General features: G+C 40.6%; 1 long non-coding RNA gene across 1 annotated transcript; it reads left to right on the plus strand.

The window, feature by feature from the left end:
• Positions 1 to 1,236: 1,236 nt before the first annotated feature.
• On the plus strand, positions 1,237 to 15,371 carry LOC130904408 (uncharacterized). The gene is made up of 2 exons (XR_009060840.1): positions 1,237 to 1,320; positions 14,304 to 15,371. It is a non-coding gene; the product is annotated as an uncharacterized LOC130904408 (long non-coding RNA).
• The last annotated feature ends 4,963 nt before the right edge of the window (positions 15,372 to 20,334 follow it).

The following is a 20,334-nucleotide window of genomic DNA, read 5'->3' on the forward strand; positions in this document are numbered from 1 at the left end:
ATACATTTTGAATGAAAATCAGTTTTTGTATGTGTTATAGAAGTAACTGTGCCAAAACAGTTTTCTTTGCATTTTAGTAGTTTTAGGAAGTTTGAACCCCCCCCAAGAAAATGAAAATAAATGAACAACATTTCTGGCTCCGTGGCGACCTTCACGTCGTGGAGTTCCGGCAAGAAATTCTAGCCACTTTCACCCCTGGACAACACTGATACAAACGACACTTTGACACAATGAAATATAGTCTGTGTGCAGCTTATAAAATAGTATCAATTTAATTTCCCCTCAAAATAATTCAAAATATAGCCATTAATATCTAAACCCCTGGCAACAAAAGTGAGTACACCACATGGGAACTACGTACATCCCTGAATGTCCAAATTGAGTACTGCTTGTCATTTTTCCTCCAAAATGTCATGTGACCCGCAAACAGTTTGCTGAAGACATGTCAACAAAGCACATGGATTACTGGAACCATGTCCTATGGTCCAATGAGACGGGCGGGCTTTCTTGTGTACCGTCTTCAGAAGAGGCTTCCTCCTGGGGTGACAGCCACGCACACCTATTTGATGTAGAGTGCGGCGTATGGTCTAAGTACGAACAGGCTGACCCCCACACCTCTTCAATCTTTGCAGCAATGCTGACAATACTCCTGTAACGAGTCACGTGACATTTTGGACGGAAAATGACAAGCAGTAGTCAAATTGGACATTTAGTGATGTACACTTTTGTTGCCAGGGGTTTAGGTAATAATGGCTATATTTTGAGTTATTTTGAGGGGAAAATAAATTAACTCGATTATATAAGCTGCACACAGACTACTTTTCATTGTGTTAAAGTGTCATTTTGTCAGTGTTGTCCCATGAAAAGCTATACTTTAAATATCTGCAGAAATGCGAGGGGTGTACTCACTTTTGTGATACACTGTGAAATCTAGTGCAATAGCTATGATCATAAGTGATGCATTTTCACAGATAAAATCATAGGCAGAGTTTGACTTTTGTGGCGGCGGAGCATGTTGATGACCCCGAATCGCGGAGTCAGTGTGATGCCCCCAAAGTGTGATCACATTTGTGTGTGAAATTTGTAATTTTGTAATGCAGAAAAGGTATGTGTCCAACTTATGCAATGTATAATTTATTTTCTCAAGTGAAGATGTTTGGAGTGGTCAGTAGGTGGCACCATAGGACTACTGTTCAGTGCGAAAGAACGGTGCTGTAGTCCTAATGACGCATGCGCGCAGCCATGTTCCCATTCCTGCTGAACAACGGCAATCTGGCGTCATCGTGCGCATCTTTAATGCATATAACCTGTATTTTTCAGGTGAGTAAATGACACCAAACATCTCAAAGTAGTTAATGAGTTTATGATTTACGTTTTGGGCCAAAAATGATTTTGTTTACGTGCGTATTTACTTTATATTGAGCCATTGTCTAAGTGGAATGACGAGCTTAAAATGGCGCTTTTTCTTTGAGTAACGGTCAGTTGAACTGTGGGCATCGCATCTCCTCTGTATACCAGTACAACGTGTTTTGTTAATAATCAGGCCCGGAGTGGCTAATCGGGAGCTTCTGGACGATTCCAGAAGGGCCGGCCGGCCAGATGGGCCGGTCCGGGTTTTATTAAAAAAAAAAAAAAAAATAGACTTATTAGACTTAGATTATAATTTTTTGTTTGGTATTTATTTATGACAGTGTCAATGAGTAAAACTTACATTCTGTTACCGCTGTCCCTGTGGGCCATCTTAAAAAAAAAATATATATATATATATATATATACAGTATTATTTTTTTTCCAGACTCATCCTCACGTGCGCACACGAAAAATACAGCATGCAGCTCCGCCCCCTAATTGTAGTCTGTATTGAGCCAAATTAGCTGCTATCTCGGTGCTCGGATGGATAAAAAGTGCAAGGGTGGCGCTGAAAAATAAGAATTAAAAAGAGAAAAGCACTCGTGAAAGAATCGGCAAAATGCGCGAAAATAGCTAATTTTTTCATTCAACGACCTTGCTGCCTCAAACTACAGAGGATTACAACGAAAGTGGTAAGGCCAGATGGCGAATAAAATGCAACTTGCACCGTGTGATACGACAATATGTAATTGTGGAAACTTTGGCTTCTTGTAGCACCTCACAAGGGATATGTAGCAGTAAGCATTAGCCAAAATGAACACACCACAGGTGCAGAGCTGGAAGGTAGGATTGCCATGTCGTTCAACGAGTGAACAATAGAATTAATATAATCAATTACCTGGCGTTTTTAAAGTGGAAATGGAAAATGGATAATAGTATCATTAGAAGTTGTTACAATGTGCAATACGTATTCTTTATTTTTCATATTGTTATGTTGCTATGTTTGTTTTATCTGTAAGCACTCATTTTGTTAATATTTAATGTTGCAGAAAAGGTCTTATTTATTAATTTATTTTAGGGCTGTCAAAATTATCACGTTAATGGGCGGTAATTAATTTGTTTAATTAATCACATTAAAATATTTGACGCAATTAATGCACATGCCCTGCTCAGACAGATTTAAATGACAGTACAATGACATGCCCACTTGTTAATTGTGCTTTATGGAGTTTTGCCGCCCTCTGCTGGCGCTTGGGTGCAACTGATTTTATAGGCTTCAGCACCCATGAGCATTGTGTAAGTAATTATTGACATCAACAATGGCGGGCTACTAGTTTGTTTTTTGATTGAAAATTTTACAAATTTTATTAAAACGAAAACATTAAGAGGGGTTTTGATATAAAATTTCTATAACTTGTACTAACATTTATCTTTTAAGAACTACAAGTCTTTCTATCCATGGATCGCTTTAACAGAATGTTAATAATGTTAATGCCATCTTGTTGATTTATTCTTATAATAAGCAAGTACAATCCTTATGTACAGTATGTTGAGTGTATATATCCATCTTGTGTCTTATCTTTCCATTCCAACAATAATTTACAGAAAAATATGGCATATTTTATAGATGGTTTGAATTGCGATTAATTACGATTAATTTTTAAGCTGTAATTAACTCGATTAAAATTTTTAATCGTTTGACAGCCTTAATTTTTCAAATGTATCATTTAATAGTTTTTTTTTTTTTTAATCCATTTTTAAATTTGTTCAAAATGATGTTGTGTTGCACTTGTTAAAATAAAGCCACCTTGTTAAACAACCATTACCTGCACTGAATTGGAATACACAGAATTACAGTACACGGCTTTAGAGAACACGGAACTTAACACGTGTATGCATAGTGACATTATTTTAAATGAGTGGGCTGGTCTGAGGCATGAAATTCCAGGGCCGAAAATGAGTCCCACTCCGGCCCTGTTAATAATTACAATGTTTTCGTTTATGTATGATATATTTTTGTTAAAATTTGAAACAAAATTACAAATGTAAATATGTTCATACTGGTTACTGCATTAGTCTCTCATGTTTGGTTGACATGAACCATAAATGCACTTTGATAGTGTTGAATGAGCCAAAACGGATTTTTGGAAAATAGTAGCAGAAGTTAGGATAATATATTTTCTTGTGTGTAAAGACAGATTGTATTTAAAAGAATTTAAAAGAACCAACAATTGTGTTGGAAAGTATAGACTTTAAATTGACAATAATAATACAGTAATGTATGTACTGAATAATATAAATGAGACAAAGCAGACAGTATTTATGTTGAATTGTGTAAATAAAGATTCCTGATGAACGACAGCAAGCTGGCGTCATCGTGCGCATCTTTAATGCATATAACCTGTATTTTTCAGGATTCATATAATTGTGAATGGTGCCATATTCTGGTGCCTGCAACATCAGCAATAAAATTAACTTACAAGATATACGGTGGTATGAAAAAGTATCTGTATCAAGATTGAGCTTTTTGGCAACAAACACTCTAAGTGGGTCTGGCGTGCCACAAAAGATGCGCATGCTGAAAAGCACCTCATACCCACTGTGAAGTATGGGGCTAGGTCAGTGATGCTGTGGGGCTTTTTCGCTTCCAAAGGCCTTGGAAACTTTGTTAAGTTGTGTGGCATCATGAATGCTTCGAAATAACAGGACATTTTAAATCAAAATCTGTTGCCCTCTGCCCGAAAGCTGAAGATGGGTCGTCACTTGGTCTTTCAGCAAGACAATGACCCTAAATAAATGGCCAAATCTACACAGAAATGGTTCACCAGACACAAAATCAAGCTCCTCCCATGGCCATCTCAGTCTCCAGACCTTGTTTTGTTGGCAAAAGGGGGTTGTACAAAGTATTAACACCATGGGTGCTAATAATTGTGACACACATTATTTGACGTCAAATAATTTTTTCTTTATGTGGGATTTTTTTCCCACTGAATGAATGCACTTGTATTGAAGGTTGGATTTTTCTCTTTTTTCCATGAAGGTCCCATATTATTTGAATTTAAAAAAAAAAATATTAGAAGCTAAAAAACACATCTTTTTCAAGGGTGCCAATAATTATGAAGGGCACTGTATATACAGCATGCACCAAAAATCTATCACTGTAGTCCTTCTATACCTTTTAGATTTTGAAATAGCAAGACAGCCGAGGAAGCTACTCTCCACCGTTTCCTCCAATCCTCCACCAAACTATCAATATTGTTCTGTCACTGCGCAAGCCCTATTGATTACACGAATGGTATCCAAGCTCGAAGCAAGGTTGGGTCACAGGTCAGAGTGTTTGTTATATGTTGTTGTTCTTTTCCCCATTAGCACTCTACGCATTGCAGTTTTCAACCAATTGTCCTCAATCCCAATCAGAGAGCTCTTCACTGGGACTCACTTAAGCGACATTGAAAGACACCATTTGAAGCCCTGCACAAGCTGATTAGATCAATGCTTGTATTTCTTCTTCAACCGAGTGAAAGAAGGGACGAATGAGGGGAGGGACGAATCTCTGTTCTCTAAGAACCGCAATTACTGTACAATAAACGTATCTTTGTTGGAGCGTGATAGGAGAAAATCAGATGGTGAGATTCAAGTTTTTTGTAGCCAGTGAGTGATGCTGATCAAAACAGAATGTTATCCTTTGAGGGGGACAAACGCGAAACGCTTGGCGGGGAGGTCGGCTACCTAAGCGACGGTTTCTCGTGACTCCCCTAATGGCATTATAGTCTTAATGAGTTGTAATTGGAAGGCGATCTTAACTTGCGGGGCTAATTGCATCTGATTAAAGACAATATTAGTTTTGCTGCTGGCAAATTGGCAGAGGAGGCTGGAAAGGGGGAAGGTGTTTAGGTACTGTACGAAGGTTTAGAAGAAACAGTGACGTCCTTGCGGCGAGCTGCAAGTAAAGGTGAAGAGCACAACTCGCCATTACGGCAATTAGTGGCGTACATTAGCGCAACGACGTTCCTTTGCTTACATTGATTTCTCCGATTGGAGCCTTGCTAGTCTAGTTGGGTATTTTCCACTTTTGGTTTCTCATGAGCGAGCGGGTGAAAATCTCCTTAAACCAAATTTGCAGAGTAATTTGTGCGGTCGACAGGCGGTCAATCAATAATAGAGAAAAGGAACGGGCCGACGCTCAAAGCTGGGAAAGCTGAGCACCAGCCTTCTCATCTAGACGGCCACACCAAATATTTGGGTGTTAATGAATGAAGGGAAAAGGTACCTTTCTCGCACACACCATATAATTGTTTGCATTAGTATAACACATTCATTTAACTATAGTTTTGACAGACTTCATTCAGTGGCCTTGAACACAGTAAAGTGAATCACCTTATCGGCGCTCATGAGGGGGAAAAGGAAAAATGGTACCGATTCTCGTAGGCACCGTCTAACTGTTTGCATTACTCAAACACACGTAATATAATCAATCAGGGAATAGTATCATTTCTCATACTCACCGTAGGACTGCACTATTCTAACACACCTAAAGTAAAATAAATAGCACACCATAGTTTAAAGAAACAGAATAGATACACAATGCCATCTTATCACAGAAGCCCAACGTGGGCGCCACAAGCAAGATTGACGCACCAACTCTGGCAATCAGTCTTCCCGACAAACGAACAAGGACAAAGACCAGCGCGCTTTGTCCTAAAACAAGTAGAGCCAGCCCAGATAAACAAAGTTGATAGCAGGCGCTTGTGACGTCAAGACCAGCGTCGGTCGCTGTGGCAACCATATCCCATCCACGCATGAACCTAAACAGCCCGAAACCGGCCAGAGAGGGATGATCCCAAAGCAACGCCTGGACACACCTTCGGCCGGCCCACGGACTTAAAAAACACTGGACACTGAGATAAGACAGATTTGCTGCTCTGAAACATTTGCTATGTAGCCTTGCTTTGGAATTAGCATTGATCCCTCCGTTGTCTGTTTTTGCCTTGTTTTTGACGAATCAATTTTCAACCTGTTTTCGGTGAGTCTTCTTTAAACTTTTGTAACATGGAGTCAGTACAAAGGGTTAAAATAAGAAGAGAACACGTGAAGTTCTACCTTCCTGGTTGGCACACGAGAGGCAGCATCAGCCGAGCGGTACTTGTTTTGGCTGTCGCTGTTTCCGTGCGGCTTGACTGGGGAGACGAATTTCAACATGAATCTAACTGGCCTGGATCCACTACTTTGCATTGGAAAGAATGTATTACAATAACTGAAGTTATATTTTGCTCGCAATACAGCGGACCATCCCAGGTTGACTACAAGATCTTGACATTGGAGGTGGGAAACTCTAGTTTTCAAAAGTCTTTGTTCAAACTTGAGTCTTGAAAAAGAGGGGGCCGTCTTATATTCGGGCATATATACACTCAGCGGCCACTTTATTAGGTACACCATGCTAGTAACGGGTTGGACCCCTTTTGCCTTCAGAACTGCCTCAATTCTTTGTGGCATAGATTCAACAAGGTGCTGGAAGCATTCCTCAGAGAGTTTGGTCCATATTGACATGATGGCATCACACAGTTGGTGCAGATTTGTCGGCTACACATCCATGATGCTCCCGTTCCACCACATCCCAAAGATGCTCTATTGGATTGAGATCTGGTGACTGTGGAGGCCATTTGAGTACAGTGAACTCATTGTCATATTCAAGAAACCATTCTGAGATGATTCCGGCTTTATGACATGGAGCATTATCCTCCTGAAAGTAGCCATCAGAAGTTGGTTATATTGTGGTCATAAAGGGATGGACATGGTCAGCAACAATACTCAGGTCGGCTGTGGCATACCAACGATGCTCAATTGGTACCAAGGGGCCCAAACAGTGCCAAGAAAATATTCCCCACACCATTACACCACCACCACCAGCCGGAACCGTTGATACAAGGCAGGATGGATCCATGCTTTCATTCATGTTGTTGACGCCAAATTCTGGCCCTACCATCCGAATCTCGCAGCAGAAATCATGACTCATCAGACCAGGCAACATTTTTCCAATCTTCTATTGTCCAATTTCGATGAGCTTATGCAAATTGTAGCCTCGGTTTCCTGTTCTTAGCTGAAAAGGGTGGCACCCAGCATGGTCTTCTGCTGCTGTAGCCCATCTGCCTCAAAGTTCGATGTACTGTGTGTTCAGAGATGCTCTTCTGCCTACCTTGGTTGTAACGGGTGGTTATTTGAGTCACTGTTGCCTTTCTATCAGCTCGAACCAGTCTGGCCATTCTCCTCTGACCTCTGGCATCAACAAGGCATTTCAGCCCTCAGAACTGCCGCTCACTGGATATTTTTTCTTTTTCGGACCATTCTCTGTAAACCCTAGAGATGGTTGTGCATGAAAATCCCAGTAGATCAGCAGTATACTCAGAAATTCTCAGACCAGCCCTTCTGGCACCAATAACCATGCCACGTTCAAAGTCACTCAAATCACCTCTTTTCCCCATACTGGTGCTCGGTTTGAAATGCAGGAGATTGTCTTAAACCACGTCTACATGCCTAAATGCACTGAGTTGCCGCCATGTGATTGGCTGATTAGAAATTAAGTGTTAACGAGCAGTTGGACAGGTGTACCTAATAAAGTGGCCGGTGAGTGTATATATTAGGGCTGTCAAAATTATCGCGTTAATGGGCGGTAATTAATTTTTAAAATTAATCACTTTAAAATATTTGACGCAATTAACGCACATGCCCCGCTCAAACAGATTAAAATGACAGCACAGTGACATGTCCACTTGTTACGTGTTTTTTGTCTCCCTTTGCTGGCGCTTGGGTGCGACTGAATTTATGGGTTTAAGTTGAAAATTTTCCAAATTTTATTAAAGCGAAAACATTACGAGGGGTTTTAATATAAAATGTCTATAACTTCTACTAACATTTATCCTTTAAGAACTACAAGTCTTACTATCCATGGATCGCTTTAACAGAATGTTAATTTTAATACCATCTTGTTGATTTATTGTTATAATAAACAAATACAGTACTTATGTACAGTATGTTGAATGTATATATTCGTCTTGTCTTATCTTTCCATTCCAACAATAATTTACAGAAAAATATGGCGTATTTTATAGATGGTTTGAATTGCGATTAATTACAATTAATTAATTTTTAAGCTGTGATTAACTCGATTAAAAATTTTAATCGTTTGACAGCCCTAATATATATATATATATATATATATATATATATATATATATATATATATATATAATATATGTATATGTATGAACTTCCAGTATCGTTATCGGATCGGGATCGCAATATTGGGCCCTGTTATTACTTGGTATCAGATCGAATTCAAAATCACTGGTATCGCCCATCCCTACCCAAAAGTCAAACTCCGCCTATGGTTGTGCCGCATTAAAAGTAGTCCGGGCAAAACGTCATGCTTACAGCTGACAAAATTATATGATTCCTTGAGCCGAAGAAAAATTCCTCGATCATTTTTTTAAATCGAGTTACTTGAATTATTCGACAAATCGTTTCAGCTTTAATGTCCACAAATGTGGATGCCAGGTCAGTTGCCCAACTAAGGGTTAAGAGAGCCAACTATTTGTAAGCAAGACACTGAAAGGCCAATTTTCCTCAATATGTCCCCTCGAAGCAATGACGCAGCGCTCATCCTTATTCTCATCACATGCAACGAAGCCATGAATCCACACACACGCGTAATGATATGCAGCGATTGGAGCACAGGTGCACGTCGGCCACGCCAGAGGGGTCCGGATGCGCGCCCTGTGGTTGCTGGTGACTGCTCGCTGACGGATGGATCAGAAGGCCCGCTCGCCTCGTGACACCGAGTAGTTTGTGGGCTGATTATTCAGATCAGCAGATTCCTCCTGGAGGGCACGGGTAGAACGGAGGCAGAGTGTTTTGTTTATTAGTGTTAAGCGCCGGCTCCATCCTGGCTTTTCCGCCCCCGCCGAGCCGACTTCTCAAATACCTTAATTTGCTCAATTATTTTCAATTACGCCGCCATCGGCGCTTCTGCCGTCGTCCCTTTGGTTCAATTGTGAGGCGAAATCACTTGTTGATTGGCAGCGAAGGCTAATTAGAGGAGGAAGAGAAAAACCAAAACTCCCAAAAGGTAATTACTGCTGATTGGTGTCACACAATCACTCACCGACTCACAACTAGGGTTGCCAAGTCCCTGAAAAAAAGAAGATAAGGGACACCTCGTTGGTCAAGCCCATAACCCGTCATCCTTTCAATATTTTTTTTATGTGAAACGTGATTTTTTAAATTAATATTATAGAGGGATCACACTCCTCAACCTCCTGGTAAAGTCTATTCAGGGGTGCTGGAGAGGAGTATCAGTCAGGAAATTGAATCTTGGATTCAGGAAGAACAATGTGGTTTTCGTCCCGGCCACGGAACAGTGGACCAGCTCTACACCTTCGGCAGGGTCCTCGAGGGTGCATGGGAGTTCGCCAAACCAGTCAACATGTTTTGTGGATTTGGAGAAGGCGTTCGACCGTGTGCCTCGGGGGAGTCCTGTGAGGGGTGTTCTGGGAGTACAGGGTACCGAGCTCCTTGGTAACGGTTGTTTGGTCCCTGTACGACCGGTGTCAGAGTTTGGTCCGCCTTGCCGGCAATAAGTCGAATTCATTCCCAGTGAGGATTGGACTCCACCAAGGCAGCCCTTTGTCACCGATTTTGTTCATAATTTTTATGGACAGAATTTCTAGGTGCAGCTGAAGTGGGGTCCGGTTTGGTGGCCTCGACATTGCATCTCTGCCTTTTGCAGATGATGTGGTGCTGTTGGCTTCATCAAGCCGTGACCTCCAACTTTCACTGGAGCGATTCGCAGCAGAGTGTGAAGTGGTCGGGATGAAGTTCAGCACCGAGAACATGGTCCTGAATCGAAAAAGGGTGGCGTGCCCTCTCCGGTTCAGGGATAAGATCCTGCCCCAATTAGAGGAGTTCAAGTATCTTGGGGTCTTATTCACGAGTGAGGGCAGGAGCGAGTGGGAGATCGACAGGCGGATCGGTGAAGTGTCTGCAGTGATGCGGACCGGTTCGTAGTGGTGAAGGTTTACCAGTCGATCTACATTCTTATCCTCACCTATGGTCACAAGCTGTGGGCCGTGACCGAAAGAACAAGATCCCATATATAAGTGGTTGAAGTACTGCGGAGTATTGTCCGCAGGGTGTCCGGACTCTCCCTTAGAGATAGGTGAGAAGCTCGGTCATCCAGGAGGGACTTGGTGTAGAGCCGCTACTCCTCCACGTTGAGAGGAGCTGGTTGAGATTGCTCGGGTACTGGTTTGGATGCCTCCTGGACGCCTCCCTAGAGAGGTGTTCCAGGCATGTCCCACCGGTGGGAGGCCCCGGGGATGACCCAGGACACGCTGGAGAGCATATGTCTCTCGGCTGGCCTGGGAACGCCTTGGGATCCCGCCGGTGGACTGGTTGAAGGGTCTGGGAGGAGGTAATTATGGGCTTCCCTGCTAAAGCTACTGCCCCCGCGATCTGAACCCGGATTCAGCGGTAGATGATTAACAGCACATTCATCCATCCGTCCATTATCTACCGCTTAATTCAGGATTGGGTCGCAGCTTTAGCAGAGAAGCCCAGACTTCCTTCTCCCTAGCCACTTCAACCAGGTCGTCTGGCGGGATTGTAAGGTGTTCCCAGGCCAGCCAAGAGACTCTACAGTGTGTCCTGGGTCGTGCCGCCGGTGGGACATGCCAAGAACACCTCTCCAAAGAGGCGTCCAAAAGGCATCTGACCCAGATGCCCGAGCCTCCTCAAATGGCTCCTCTCAACGCAGTGGAATAGCTGCTCAATCCTGAGTCCCTCCTGGATGAAATATTTACCTTATCATCATTGTTGACGAAAACTACACTGGTCAGGTGCATACCCCCACCTACTGGACAAGAGTTTGCAGCACCCATCTGAAGGTGCATTGCTCTCACTGTTAGTTTTTATTGGTCAATATCTTGTTAATCTGCCTAATCTTGCTTCTACTCGTGTTGCTGTCTCTAGTGCTCAATTACGGTGTAGTTGCACGAGACTTATCAATTGCGCCGGAGGATAGGTCAAATAAGCAAAAGGTAAAAACCACTTCATATTTGTACTCAAGTAAAGTACAGATACACAAAAAATATACTTAAGTACAGTAACAAGGTACTTTTACTTCCCACCACTGTAAATGTCCGTTTCACTCAGCGAGGGCCTTATCATAGCGAGCGAGTCCGCACTTTTAAGTTTTCAGATTCCAAACATTCTGCACTCAAAGATTTTCTTTATCCGCCTGGAGAAAACGGTGAGAGCTTTCAAAGGGAGCGCTTCAATCCATCAAGGGTGCCATGTCTGTGCGCCTTTAGCACATTTACTTCAAGGTAGCGCTCTGACTCCAGGTTTGGAGAAAAAAAGAATCAATGATGGACTGCTTTGGAGCCTAATAGAGAGACCTGCAAATTGAATGAGCCTCGTTAAAACATTGTTCATTTCTCATTCCGTCTTGTTCTGGCAGAACACAACATTTTTTACTCTTTGAACTAGCTTGTTAACACTCCAGTTCCCAGCAAACTTCCAGGTACTTTACCCCATTTTAAAGTGAGAACCGTAATGATTTTCCATGCAAAGCAAGTGTTTAGGTAGCAGTGGTCAAAGATCAAATCCATGCAAGTGTGTGGCAGATTTCCACCATTTGCTTCTCAAGCCGTCGTCAATCTGTCAGGAAGTACTGTTTCTTGTCACTGTAATAATCCAAGATATTGAACGGTAGTTGATGGCCAAAGCTGGCGAAAGTAGTAATAAAAATAAAAAAAGAAATACTGATGCAGTAGCCGTCTAATAGAGCTAAATGTAAAATGAATTACAGTATGTAAAGAACAGAGGTTAAACAACTTAAGATATTTTGCTTTCAAAGGTGAAAATTGTGCCAATATTGTTTAACCCTTTAAGGTCTGGGCCTATTTTGTCTGATTTTGCATGCCTTTGAAGTTGCCTTTATATTTCAAAGAAAGAATTGTTTACGATGGCCTGGTTTGGTCCCTTTTTTTGTGACACCTTGAACTTCATGTCCAAACTGTTGTTTCCTTCACTGACCAATTATAAATCATCATTTTGGGCCCAAAAAGACCAAAAATTCCAAAATCGTTGTGTCAAAATTTTTAATATTGATGTCCAATTGACAACCAAACATGCGTAACGAACCGTTTTGAAACTTTGTAATATTTATTCAACATGTTAGGATGAACATTCAACCAAAAAAATTTAGAATAAATAGTCTTATATTTGACAATTCAACATAAACAATAGGTATAGCCATAGGCGTTTTTGCCTTTATACATGCTCTAGTCAAAACAGGTTATATACAGCAGACCAAACTGTGAAGAACAGTGAAAAAATATATACCATCTAGCACAAAAAGTGTTTAGAGGCCATCTCTTTATGAGTTTAGGTATTGCGGCCCATCACCTGATGAAAACTATGTACACACAATCAAGCTTCTTGAACACACATTTATATACACAAATTGAGAAGACTGATTGTGGGAAAAAAATATATATATAACATTGGAAAAAAAAGTATTTTAAAAAATATTTACAATAAAGTAAATAAAGTAAAAAAAAGTTAAATTTTTTTCAGGCATGCCACTCCGAAAAGCAGTTTCGTCCTGGAATTAGACACAGGGCTACATCACACAGACCACACTTCCATGGGGTGTCGGTCCTCTTTCCACCCTTCCATTTTCATTTCACTTTACTTTCATTGTCACTATAAATGTACATGAAAAAAAAGTTAATATTTATGAAAATAATAAAGTATAAAATAAAAATATATACAGCAATAAATAATAATGGAAATCTATATGTATGACAATAGAAGGAATACCATAGCTGAATATGTGCTACATCCCTAATCTTCATATAGAAAGAAGAACACCACAAATTATAAATTCCTGCCTGGGATACACACAGTGCACGTACGACTTTGATCTGATATGCACATTATTATATACACAAACACACACTTATATTGCATCAAAATTAACTTTGTCTTGCAATATCAAAAGAAACTTTCAAAAGAAACTTTTTCAGCATAAAAAAAATAAAGTGAGTTGGCTTACCTCTGCTCGTCGATGGCGTCACCCACGTGTTCAAATCCGTCACTATCTTCACTCGAGGACTCTTCCGAAGAAGACGATGATGACGAATTTGGACCATCCTCTTCTTCAAGTTGATCAAAAAGCACAATTGCTTGCGCTAAATTTAGTTTTCCGTTCATTCTCAAAGTCACACAAAGTCGCTGCTCGATCCAAACGGCCGTCGCTCGCCACCTCGCTGCTTCAGAACACTCCTCCCTCTCGTTCGGTGGAACCTCGCACGGCAGTTATATTTATAAAAAAAGACGCATTTTGTGCTTCCACTGTGACTTCGAAAGGGTTCGTTTGATTTGTGTTTTTTTCATGGAGCTTCCGTTTTGAAAAAGGACAAGAAATGATGGAAATATAGACATAAACAAATGATCCATGCAGCGTTTTAAAAATTTTTTGAGAGGACAATAAAACTATAAAACTTAAATGACAATATCTCACGTTTTAGTTGGTCGATTGACTTCAAATAATAACGAGAGTAAACCGCAACTTCCGCACTTTAAAACGAGACCAACCAACGGCATGTGGGTGACGTAATTAAAACGTGAGGGCGCGTCCTTCGACTCTCAAGGGTTAATAAACTACATCGTTACAAAAGGGGGGTTGTACAAAGTATTAACACCAGGGGTGCTAATAATTGTGACACAAATTATTTGATGTCAAATAATTTTTTCTTTATGTGGGATTTTTTTCCCCACTGAATGAATGCACTTGTATTGAAGGTTGGATTTTTCTCTTGTTTTCCAATAACATCCCATATTATTTGAATTAAAAAAAAAATATTAGAAGCTAAAAAACACATCTTTTTCAGGGGTGCCAATAATTGTGGAGGGCACTGTATGTGAAACTGGAGAGCTGACACCGGATCTCCGCACAGTCACTTGCTATCGGGTTTGGACTGTCACATTGATGATCCCTGCCGCATCTGGCGCACTGACGTTCAGCGGGCATGATTTCTATGTGGATCTGGCAGGTTGACACCGGATCTGACGCACAGTCACCTGCTATCGAGGCAGTGACATAGAATGTTTTGGAAGACATTTGAGGACTTGTGAGGTCTCCTGTATGTTCCAAGAACAAGAACCAAGCAGCGTGAGGCAGCATTTAGTTATTATGCTCCTCACCTCTGGAACAAGTTAGGTGAAGGTCTGAAGTATGCTCAAATTGTTAGCTCCTTTAAATCAGGGCTAAAAACGCTTTTGTTTAGCACTGCATATCCATAACTGTCTATATATTTCAATGTATTAGCTTTCTATTCCTTTTGTGCTTTATCTCCATTGCTGATTTCAATTATTATCAGTAGTAGTAGTATTTTTAAAAAAATTATCATTATTATTATTTTTTTCAATTCTATTCGTGATTAAATGCGATTTTTATGTATAATTTTTTAGGGCTGTCTAAATTATTGCGTTAACGGGCGGTAATTAATTTTTTAAATTAATCACGTTAAAATATTTGACGCAATTAACGCACATGCCCCGCTCAAACATTAAAATGTCAGCACAGTGAAATGTGTACTTGTCGTGTTTTTTGGAGTTTTGTCGCCCTCTGCTGGCGCTTGGGTGCGACTGATCTTATAGGCTTCAGCACCCATGAGCAATTGAGCATTGTGTAAGTAATTATTGGCATCAACAATGGCGGGCTACAAGTTTATTTTTTTGATTGAAAATTTTACGAATTTTATTAAAACGAAAACATTAAGAGGGGTTTTAACTTAAAATTTCTATAACTTGTACTAACATTTATCTTTTAAGAACTACAAGTCTTTCTATCCATGGATCGCTTTAACAGAATGTTAATAATGGTAATGCCATCTTGTTGATTTATTGTTATAATAAACAAATACAGTACTTACTGTATGTACCGTATGTTGAATGTATATATCCATCTTGTGTCTCATCTTTCCATTCCAACAATAATTTACAGTAAAATATGGCATATTTTATAGATGGTTTGAATTGCGATTAATTGCGATTAATTGCAGTTAATTAATTTTTAAGCTGTAATTAACTCGAGTAAAAATTTTAATCGTTTGACACCCCTAATAATTATATTTCCTCTTTCGATTGTATTTGTTTTTACGTTCTATTGATTTAATGTGATTTTTATGATCATCATGTGATGCAAAGCACTTTGAATTGCGCCATATAAATAAATTTGCCTTTGTGAAAAGGTACCATATTTTATTTCAACTTCATTGTAAGAAAACAACAACAACAAAACAAACAAAAAAAACAAACAGAAAAAAAAAAAACATTGGGATAACAATTTAAAGGTACTGGAAAATTTGGAAAGTTCTAAATAAGTGCTTGGATATGGCCATGAAAAAGGTGTACGAACCCTGGAGATGACTACATCAAACAGTAATAATATAGAAATACAATTACAATCCAATATGAAGTGTCATTCTGCGCCTCCGGTGCGTGTGCATGATGTACAAAAATACCCACGTTGGAAGGCGGGGCATGCTGGAGGTAGGGATCAGTGGGGGGGATGTTAGTTCTTCCACTTGCCCCTGGTGCTGGCATCCCACACTACATCGCAGCCTCCTCGCATTTGCGCTCAGCAGTTGTAATTAGAGAACGTCCATATGTGCAATAGTTTTAATGACTAGTGTTAATGTAATTTGTAAATGTATGCTACTTGAGGCACTAACTTTACTGAGGCCTCCTAGTGCGTGCACACACGTGTCTCCATGACTAAATCAACTTAATCCGGGTAAACGTTCACTCGTGGGTGGCTTCGGGCAACTGATAGCGCCACAATTCCGACAAGTATCCGTCGGGACGACTCGGCGGCTTTTCGTTTGTCGTCGCATCCTGCTTTTCTTCCTCCCACTCCTCCTCGAGAGCCGCTGCCTACCTTTGCATGAGGCTCGGTGATAGAGAGGGAAATAAATAAATAAAGTACACATCTTGCTTTCCAATTTGCATTTCCATACGCTGCCAGTGGCGCCAGTGAGAGTGGATAATTGGCTTGAGAGTGGTGATGGAGAAAGAAAGCAGGAAAAGGGATGCAGAGAAGGCTAACAGAACAACAACAAGAAAAAAAACATTTTTTTCTTGGCCAAACCCTGAAATCATGACGCCGTGTTCTGCCCACATTTGAGGCTTTCGGCAAAAAATGTCGCCCATCTGTTTACTGAAGATTCTTTTGGGCGATTACAGAGAAGGATTTTGTCAAAGTAAGAGCCCTGCAATTAGTCAAAAGTGGCAAATTCAAGGCAAAATGGTTGACCTTTTGTTGAATTTCATGCATGCTTTTCAATGCATGCTGTTGGAATGGATATGTCCAACCGATTTCATGCTGGATGAAGCTGGTCTCACTGATTTACGAAGTGAGGGGTCATCTTTAAGACCCCTAAAATACATACAGTACATTTTTATATGGATACACACACGGGTGTCCCCAGACATACGTATTTCACTGGGGCACATGCCCCCCCCAGTATTAATCTGCGGTGCCCCAGTATAAATTTCACCGGTAAAAAAAAAAAAGACTTTTGAGTTTTAAGTCAACATAGCATAAACTACAGAATGTGCCTATTTAATATGGTCACATAACTCTATTCACTCTTTATGTCTTCATTAAATGATAATTTTTTTTTTTTGTGAAACAAATATATTTTTGTACATTTGGGAGGGTCCAAGCTTAAGTCAGGTTATAAGCAGTGGCGCCCCCAGGGGGTGGCCAGGGGTGGCCATGGCCACCCCTATAAATTGGTTGGCCACCCCACTGGCCACCCTCCTTGCCAGTATATCGTTAGGTTGTTGTAGCATCAGTTATGCATTTCATCCCAAATGAAAGCATTTATTTTGTTTAGTTAAATGTCGGGCTGTCAAATTTATCGCTTTAACGGGCGGTAATTAATTTTTAAAAAGGAATCACGTGAAAATATTTATCGCAATTAACGCATTCGCGGTACGACTCATTCACGCATTGCCGCAAACAGCCTACAATGGCGCCGTTTTACTTGTATACAGAGATAAGAGGCAGTGTCAAGTGAGTGGAGTAGATATAAGCATTCCAGGGGTCGCGTTAACCGAATATTTTCCGTCGTTGACCGGTTTTTTAAAACGGTGATGGAAAAAAATGAAGTCCATCTGTCATTTTGACAGGTTGCAATTCACACCCCAGACCACAGGGCGGCGAGTGAGCATATTAATTAGCTATTGTTTCTCTTGATGCATGACGTCGTTGGCCTTACTCGGAAAAATGTCAAGGCAACTGAGTGTCCGAAGTTTCTTCAAAAAGCCCCAAAACGACGATGGTGTTGATAAAAGAGGTGAAAAAAGAGGGACTGATGCAGTGGAGGATGAAGGACAGCCTCTGCAGCAATCCCACTTGAGACATTTGATTATGCACAAGCGGGCACGCAATGGCGTACTTCACGCAGGCTATTTTTAGACCGTGACGTCGCATCGTAAAGCGGAAGTAAAGCCAAAGTGGGACATTATAGACCCACCCTCGCATACACCCAACGTAAAAAGTGCTACTTTTCTCCGGTAATCTTTCAAAAACGAACATGCCGATCACGCATTGCTTTTTTGGAACTTGTAGAAACGACTCTAGACATTACGACACATGAAGGATGTTTTTCTTCATACGTTTCCGGAACCAAAAACTAGGGAGGAAAAAATGTGAAGACCGAATCAACTTGCGCGGACTTTAACACCAGCTCGGCGAATCCATTCACGTTTCATATGCAGTAAACATTATGATGGGTTGGCATGGTCTTTCAGAGGACAAAGAGGTAAGCCGTTTTTATATTTTTAACTTTTTTTTTTGCGTAACGTTGTGCCGTACTGCTTCTGTCTGACAATGAATGACCTGAAAAGAACTACAATGGTATTTGACTGCCACTGTTACCGTTTCTGTTATATGTATAAAAAAACAACTTTAGTAAGGGGGAAGTGTAAATAAATTATAGGATTAAGATGTGTTATCAATGAAAAAATTACAAGTGATCGTTGGCTGTCACTGAGTAGCATTTGCGATCGCTACACAAAGCTAACTAAATTACCCCCAAGAACGGTAAGAGACGTAGGACAAGCAGAGGATAAATAAGAAAGACAGGGCTGATGGTAAAGGATAGCTTGTTGAAACAGGAGAATGTCATTGTCAGTCGCGTCGATAAAAAAGCTAAAGCTATGCTTAGGTCTGCTCGTAGCCTACATACTGGGGCCACAGTCAGCTGTTTTTGTCACTGCGGAGAAAAAGTTATATATTCATCTGCTTGATGTGTGATGGCACGGTGTGGATTCTCTGTTAAGCTTGTTCGGACAGAATATTGATTAAAAATGAATGAAAACTAAATACTAGTGAATATGGCATTATTATCATTTAAAAAATTTAAGTGACGGGTAAAAATAGATTATGACCGGATTTTTATGACCCTGTGAGTCAAAATGACAGACAACGAAAAAGTCTAGCGCAACCTCTGAAGCATTCATTGAGACCGTGCTTTTAATTGGCAAAAGCTTCGTCATCTCACCCACAGCAACTATAAATATTGTGGGAAGTGACGTGGGGAAGAATGACAGGAGTTGATCTTTTTCTTAATACCCTGTAGTGTACCCAACGCAGAGAAGATATAGCATTTGCAGCCACCACACACAGTCATGTTTGCTCCACTTCCCATCATGCATTTGGGCAGAACAGTTAAGTCGCTACAGTATCATTTACTGAAAGCTCAACAAATACACTAGATGGCAATATTTACTCACAATATACAAACTCACATTTTTATAAGTCTTTCTATCCGTGGATCCCTTTCACAGAAAGAATGTTAATAATGTTAATGCCATCTTGTGGATTTATTGTTATAATAAACAAATACAGTACATATGTACAGTATGTTGAATGTATATATCCGTTTTGTCTTATCTTTCCTTTCCAACAATAATTTACAGAAAAATATGGCATATTTTAGAGATGGCTTGAATTGCGATTAATTACGATTAATTTTTAAGCTGTGATTAACTCAATTAAAAATTTTAATCGTTTGACAGCCCAAGTTAAATGTACACCTTATGCTTGATATACTGTATACATAACACAATAAAACAGAATTGTTGTAGAACTCAAAATGTGCACTGGACAGGTATGGACTATGCACATTAAATCATTACTAACATCAAATATTACACAATACACCAAAGTATATCAGTAGCCGTGTCCTTAAGTCTTTCTGATAGTTTTCCACTGACCTTTTTACTGCAATAATATAATGAAACCCCGAAATTATGGCTTTTAGTTTTGGCCACCCCAAGATTTTAAGTGGCCCCATCTGGCCACCCCTATGAAAAATTTCTGGAGGCGCCACTGGTTATAAGCAATTGTTTCTACAAAATGGATAAGTGACAAGACTTTTGTCAGGGACTTTATGGGATTCAGGTCTGGACTCATTGCTGGCCACTTTGGAAGTCTCCAGTGCTTTCTCTCAAACCCAGTTTACTCACACTGGGCCCTACATTGTGCTGTAAAGTTTGTTGGTAGCCTTTAGACTTCATAATACCATGCACGCTGTCAAGCAGTCCAGTGCCAGAGGTAGCAAAGCAACCTCAAAACATCAGGGAACCTCCGCCATGTTTTACTGTGGGGACCGTGTTCTTTTCTTTGAAGGCCTAGTTTCCCCCCCCCCCCCCCCCCTGTAAACTCTATGATGATGCCTTTCCACAAAAAGCTCTACTTTTGTCTCATCAGACCAGAGAACATTCTTCCAAAACGTTTTTAGCTTTCTCAGGTAAGTTTTGGCAAACTCCAACCTTGCTTTTTTATGTCTCTGGGTCAGAAGCATAAGCGGATTTTGTGGGGGGGACGGGGGGGGGGGGGGGCAGGCC

This window comes from Corythoichthys intestinalis, chromosome 16 (genome assembly GCF_030265065.1).
Source record: "Corythoichthys intestinalis isolate RoL2023-P3 chromosome 16, ASM3026506v1, whole genome shotgun sequence".
NCBI classification, from domain to species: Eukaryota; Metazoa; Chordata; class Actinopteri; order Syngnathiformes; family Syngnathidae; genus Corythoichthys; species Corythoichthys intestinalis.